This window comes from Pararge aegeria, chromosome 21, assembly GCF_905163445.1.
Source record: "Pararge aegeria chromosome 21, ilParAegt1.1, whole genome shotgun sequence".
NCBI lineage: Eukaryota > Metazoa > Arthropoda > Insecta > Lepidoptera > Nymphalidae > Pararge > Pararge aegeria.
This window is the reverse complement of record NC_053200.1, coordinates 1,703,107-1,710,819: the sequence shown is the minus strand read 5'-3', so window position 1 is coordinate 1,710,819 and position 7,713 is coordinate 1,703,107. Positions and strand designations below refer to the sequence as shown.

Sequence of the window (7,713 nt, the reverse complement as noted above, 5' to 3'; positions counted from 1 at the left end):
CAGTGAAGGAAAATATGATTATCTTTGTGTGCTTGAGTTCTCGATAATGTTAAGTCTATTGTCATTAGTGTTAAACAAACTGACTTTGGTTGGTCAGTGCTATTGCGTACTTCATACTACGATATGTATTGATTTTAATTCGGCAATCAATTTGGTAATTTAATCATGTCATCACTATTGATGCAATTCTCCAAGCTAAAGAGGCAATAGGTGGGGCATATAATATTTCGGAGAACGGACAGATCTTGGGGTCAAAAGGTGCTAGAATGACGGCACTGCACCAGTAAATGAAGACAGATGACATCAAGAAGTAGCCTTAAGAGTTAGACATATGCTGTCTCGGACTTCTTTTTAGAACTTCTAAAGTGCTACCTGAAATTATTAGGATATTACTACAATTCCATAATTGAAGCCTGTATGATATTAATACACCGATGTCGATGAATTTTTTATATGCTGTGCAATTGGGTATAATTTTTTTTTTGTTTGACCTCAAAACTCTGATTGAAGTTGAAAATGGATGAACTAACGTTATTTGTTTTATATTAATCTAGATACTTTTTCGTATTATTAAATTATTTGCATACTTTTGTAGGGATTTCGGAACGATACTGTGCCGCTTGTATTCAGGTGCCTGCAACTCGTTTAATATGGTTTATCCACCTTGTAGGCGGTCTACCAACACCGCACTTTTCAGTGTGGGGCGCCCCTCCAGCAACTTGGGACCACGACCAATTTGATTTTGAAACGAAACTTTAATTTGCCGTTTACAATACTGTTCATTACAAAGTTTTGAATAAGTCAATTCATTGCTCCTTCTATTTGATTCCCTTAGTCTGTGATGGCATCATGACAGAGTTAACGGTGGCTATTGTGCTTGATGGGTAAATGATTGCGAACTTTTTTTTGCATGTCATTTTTTTGGTCCACACAAAGAGTGTCCCACTGTGCGCTTAAACAAGGGTTTCCGAGAAGATTTCAGCGATGCTTTGGTGTTAAGGTTGTATTTGGCGACCCAATGATAATAAAACAATTAAATTAAAAGTAAATATTTTATATAAATATTTTGTTAATTTAATTTTAGAAACCGTGATAACGCAGTTGTTAAGAGGTTGACTTCACTTTTGGGGGCTGATTTTGAATCCCAGCACGCACCTGTAACTTTTCTAAGCGTTGCGTATTAAGTTATTAAAAATATCACTTGCTTCGACGGCGAAAGAAACCATCGTGAGGAAACCTGCATGCCTGAGTGTTCTCAAAGGTATGTGGAGTCCACCAATGGTGGTGGCCTTCGGTCTTAACCCCTTCTCGTTGAGGGAGGAGACCCCTGTCCTGTAGTTGGCCGGTAATGGGTCGAAGATGATTACAACAATACGCACTTCACCATCTAGCTCCAAAGTTAAGCTTGTGTAATGCTTACCCCTACTAACTATAATATTATAAATGTCAATGAAAGTTTGTTTGTTACGCTTTCACGCAAAAACTACTTGACCGATCCTCATGAAACTTTGCACACATATTATTGGAAGTGTTAAAAGTAATATAGCATAATTTTTATCCCGACATTAAGCTCGGTTCCTTTGGGAGAGGAGATGAAAGTGTTTGACGATTTTACCCCATAACTCTGACAAATTATAACCGATTTAAATAATTATTTTTGTACTACTTAAAACATGTGTTTAATTTTGCCCAAATTTTATGTATATCTGATGATTGTGGTTGGAGGTAGAGGACAGAACTCCTCAGCGGACAGCAGCAAACCCCTCATTCAAGGCTTAGCGATACTGAATACTTTAATTTTTTTTAGAACTACAACTAAATTAAATGCAACATCAAAAAACAAAATCAAACGCAGACGAAGTCGCGGGCAACAGCTAGTATTATATAGATAAACACCCAGACACTGAAAACTTTCATGTTCATCACAAAAATATTTTCCTCGGAATCGAAACCTTGGACTAAGAAAGCAGGGTCACTGCCCACTACGCCAATCGGCCGTCAGTTATCAGAAGCGTACCTTAATGCCCCCATTCTGATTCTTGATTGAAAGATCGCTTGGGATAAAATGATTTGCGGACTGCGTTTATACGCATAAGCGATTTAATCTTTGTCATTTGCATATTGTAGCTGTTGTTCACCGGATTTTTGTTTTCGCCGAGTTGCAGTAACAATGATCAACGTATATATGGATTGTTTCATTTTTTTATAATAGATAAACTAATAATAAATATACACACATCGCCATCTAGCCCCAAAGTAAGCGTAGCTTGTGTTATGGGTACTAAGTTGACTGATGAATATTTTTATGATTTTTCTTTAAGTTAGCCCTTGACTGCAATCTCATCTGATGGTGAAGTGACAGCAAGTGTTATGGGTACTAAGATGACTGATGAATAATTTTTTGAATATATAAATATTTATAATATGCAAATGAACACCCAGACACTGAAAAACATACATGTTCATCGCACAAACATTTTCAAGTTGTGGGGATCGAACCACAGCCTTGACTCAGAAAGCAGGGTCAATGCCCACTGCGCCAATCGGCCGTCAATTCGACCGATTACATTATGCCATGAAAGTAACCACTTTCTAGAATAAATTAATAACGATCTTTCTTAATAATAGCGTATTCTGCTGACCACAGGCTTTCACTCTTACCTATAGGAGAGAGAGTTTAGAAGTGTTGATCCTCCAAGCTGCTGCAAGCTGCTCCAAGTTGGATTTATTATCATAACCATATCAGCCGTTGGACATATTGTAGGGTGTTCCAAATTCCGCGGTTTTGGGCTGCTTGTTTTCAGTGGCTCCCAGCTACTTATTGATGTCGTCTGTGACGTCACAGGCTTTTACTCTTACCTTTAGGAGAGAGAGCTTAGAAGTGTGAAGCCATACAAAAGTATTTCGAAATTCTTTCACACTTTGTATAATAAGGTAGCTTGTACCTACTATATAATTACGACTTGACATATTAATTAAAGATTCACCTATTCGCGCTGCCGAGCCGTAAGCAAAATAAGCGGCGAAATGTGAAAGAGATTAATATGACCCGCTCAGAATACGAATTCCTTTAACACGCGCTTAAAGTACACAGAACAGTCAAAGACAAGCTATGAAGATATCATTCATGTGGTCTAAGACAAAAGCCGTGAAGTCGTAAAGTCAAAATATTTTTTTTATTCATATAGGGCCTATAGATAAGAATTTATGTATCCATAAAAAAGTATTCATCATGCATCTAAGTACATATAAAACAAGCTATGCTTACTTTGGTTCTAGATAACGATGTGTAACGATGTACCTACTGTCGTAATATAAAAAAAGTCCACATACCTACTCAGTTTCGCTCAAGGGAGTGATATGCGTCAGGCATTTTCTCTAAATGAAAAAAATGTCTTTTCTTAATTAAGAATACAAACTTTGAACATTTTTATAGTCATCTTTAAGATGTCGACTGATGGTTTATTGTGAAATTTTATGCGATTTCCTAAATAGCTCCTCTAAACCCTAACTACTTTGTGGCACGTCCTTGATGTTCTAGGGTGTAAATCCGCCCACCACATCAGACACAGTTAAGAAATTATTAATTCCCATGTTTCACTATCGAATCCGGGACCTCTCACTTAAAAGACCACGGGACTCACCACTGCGCTAGGTAGATCTTCGTTTAAATAGTTTCAATATTATGTCTATAGCTGGTGCGACGCCCTAAAAGCCAGTCGAGTTTGCGATGCGTGTGACAGTTGAGAGTTTGCCAAAAACGTTAGCAAGACCAACTCGGCGCATTAGCAGTGGCTTGGATTCCATCGGGGCAAATATTCCAATGTTCGTACCGCTTCTGTACAAAGACATCCATAGGCGTGTAGAGAAGCTATTCGGAAATTTTGCATACTAAATAAATAAATAAATTACGACAATAAACTGCGCCATCTAGCGCCATAGTAGCTTGTGATATGGGTACTCGGATATCTGATAAATATTTTAATGAATACAAAATACTTATTAAAAAACTGAAGCGGTGTATAGGAGTCCGACTTCATATGTGCGACTGGGGGCGAGTTTGAATCCCAGCACGCCTTTCTAAGTTATGTGCGTTTTAATCAATTAAAATATCACATGCTTCAACTATGAAGAAAAACCTCGTGAGAAAACTTGCATACTCGAGAGTACTCCACTATCTTCTTAAAAAGTGTGTGAAGTCCACCAATCCGCACTGGGCCAGCGTGGTGGACTACGGCCTAGACCCTTCTTGTTGTAGGAGGAGACCCGTGCCCTTTAGTGGGCCGGTAATGAGTTGATATGATGATGATGAATATACATAAATACGAAGAATATACAGATGAACACCCACACATTCATGTTCATCACACAAACATTTGTGGGAATCGAGCCAACTGCCTGGACTCAGAAAGCAGTGTTCTGCCCACTGTGACATTCAGCTGTCTAAACTTTGTAATAACAATAAAAATAATCTCTACCCGGTACATAATGAATTTATGTATATATAATATTATGTATATTTAAAAAAGCTTAATGATTACAAATTCATGTTAACTAACACTTTTTTATACTTAAAAACTTTACACACCACACTACACAGATCTCCCAAATACTCATTTAACGCATGTTTCGCCACGACACCGGAGCATACTCAGAAGTTAAGATAATTTATGTCTATTTATCTGAGTAAGATTTTTAATTTTTTTTCTTATATATATTTCTCAGGTAGAGTTTATTATAAGAGTTCATTATACGAGTTATAAATAAATAAGAGTTATATATATAAATAAGAGTTTATTATAATGACAATAATAATAGTATTTTTATTAACCACAATAATCCATCCATCCAAATACAAAACAAAAGTAGCTATCTTCCCTACCTCGTCTGAATCGGTCTTATTTTAAAATATTATACACAGTGATTTTATATCGTCGAATTTTTACATCACCTTTTATTTCTTCTATATAAAGTAACTCCAAGCAATGTACAAAGAAAAAGTTTACTACCACAGTAAAAAAAAATCTGTATTTAGAAACTTGGAACCAGCTGATCAAATTACGTATTCAGTCGTTTTGGAATTAAATCGCTATCGCTTGTATCGACATCGCCGTCTCACTGCGCTGCTTAAACTTGGTTGATGAGATGTTGTTTCTTATACGGCAAAGAATTATTTTAATTCTCTTACTATATTTTGTTTATTATTTTTTACATATGAATAGTACCCACTTTGGACAGATTAACTGGGTTACTGCTGTAAAATAATTTTATGGGTAACGCTAAGTTTAATTTATCCTTTCTATTTATAAAACAACATTTAAATATCTCTAACCCTTTAGTTTTATGGAAGCTTACAGCGCAAATATTTAACTGTTTGCTTTTGGAAATTTAGACAATGTTTGTTAATATAATGTTATTTTGCATAACTTTGTGCAATAGTCATATATAAATTTAGTAGCTAGTCAAGAAGAAGTGTGCGTGTCTGTCTCAAGCGATGATCTTCAACTGATGGGAATATCTAATCATCATATTTTTGACGGCCGAGTGGCGCAGTGGGCAGCGACCCTGCTTTCTGAGTCCAAGGTCGTGGGTTCGATTCCCACAACTGGAAAATGTTTGTGTGATGAACAAGAATGTTTTTCAGTGTCTGGGTGTTTATCTGTATATTATAAGTATTTATGTGTATTATATTCATAACAAAATATTCATCCGCTATCTCAGTACCCATAACACAAGCTACGCTTACTTTGGGGCTAGATGGCGATGTGTGTATTGTCGTTCTATACTACTATATTATATATTCATCATCATTGTCATTGGATGATGGCGGCCGATTGGCGCAGCGACCCTGCTTTCTGAGTCCAAGGCTGTGGGTTCGATTCCCACAGCTGGAAAATGTTTGCGCGATGAACAAGTTTTTCAGTGTATTTATCTGTATATTATACGTATTTATGTATATTCATAAAAATATTCATAAGTCAACTTAGTACCCATAACACAAGCTACGCTTACTTTGGGACTTGATTGCGATGTGTGTATTTTCGCAGTATATTTATTTATTTTCGCTTAGCTATTTTGCGTTCCGGTACGATGTCGTGTAGAAATCGTTAAAATATAACTGGCATACTCCCTAGCAGGTTAGCCCACTACCGTCTTAGACTGCATCATCACCTACCATCAGGTGAGATTGGAGTCAAGGTCTATTTTGTAGCAAAATTAAAATAGTTCTAAGATCTCATTAAGCTCAGTAAATGAAACAAAGATCCTTACTCAATCTACAACCAAATGCAATAATCAATGCAATTAAAACTTCCTTCGGTCGGCAAGGTTATCTAAGTAGCAAAAAAACGGCGATCATTGTCTGAGTGCAACAGACAGACAACGGTTTTATCTATGTAGATTAAAGCGTAAATTGATCGATGGCGCGCAGGAAGCTCCGCAGACTACTACGATGCAAAAAAAATGTGTGTGAACGGCGTATCTTGGAAAGGGGTTCAGTACATTTAGAAAAATACCCACTTGATGTCCATTGATAAAGGCGAAAGTTGAATTCTTTCTGATTCTTCACCTCTAACTTTTCTAAGTTATTTTCGTTTCAAGTAATTAAAATATAACTTGTTTCAAAGGTAGAGGAAAACATCGTGAGGAACCCGCATGCCTGAGAGTTCTCCTTATTGTTCTCAAATGTGTGTGAAGTCCTCTAATCCACACTAAAACAGTTAAAAATAAATGAACTATGCAACTGATTCACATCTTTTATATTGAAATGGAGTATATAATAAGTTATTAACGGTTATTTTTCTACTTTATTGCCTCTCTTATATAACTAAGAAATATCATAACATTGTTACATGGTTATTGAACGTTGTTACGATCTCCTTTTAATATATTTACTAACCCCATATTTTCGGTGCTAAATTGTTATAATTGTTATATAATGACGGCCAATTGGAAAGTGGCTAGCGACCCTTCTCTCTGAGTCTTAAGCTGTGGGTTCGATTCCCACAACTGGAAAATATTTATGTGATGAACATGAATGTATTTCAGTGTCTGGCTGTTTATGTGCATTTACTTATAATATTAAAAAAAATATTCATCAGTTATCTTAGTTGGCAGAACACAAGCTACGCTTACTTTTGGACTAGATGGCGGTGTGTGTATTGTCGTAGTATATGTATTTATTTATTTCAATTGTTGGTCATCATAATACTATGATGATTATGAAAATATTAAACAATTGTCTATAGTTACAATACTATAACTATAGACAATTGGTTAATATTTTCACCTCATTCATAGAATCCGATATGGTCTAGTGGCTAGGATACCTGGCTCTCACCCAGGAGGCTCGGGTTCGATTCCCGGTATCGGAATGGCTTTTTGTTTAAAAATTTTTAATTAAATTTAATCTTTATTTTAGTTTTCTTTTTTATTTTTATGTTACTTTTTTGTTTTTAGATATAATTTCGTGACTGCAGAAAAAAGTATGGCCCTAGTAGTTCTCCGTACAAGCTTTGCCACGAAGAGCCCTACGTCTACGGAACCATTTTTCTTATATTTCTCAGTAATTCAATGACATTATAGGTGTGGGATTATACCTACCGCATAAATGGTTTTTTAAATTGCAACTTTTCGATACGGATCCCTAAAAAGTGATTCCAACTTATTATCGTTACCGCGTAAATTGCTGCAAGTGAAACGGCCTCGAGACGA

The 7,713-nt window shown here is 36.1% G+C and overlaps 1 non-coding gene across 1 annotated transcript; it reads left to right on the top strand.

Moving 5' to 3' along the window:
* Positions 1-7,301: 7,301 nt before the first annotated feature.
* Trnae-cuc lies at positions 7,302-7,373 on the top strand. The gene has a single exon. It is a non-coding gene; the product is annotated as a tRNA-Glu (tRNA).
* Positions 7,374-7,713: the final 340 nt, after the last annotated feature.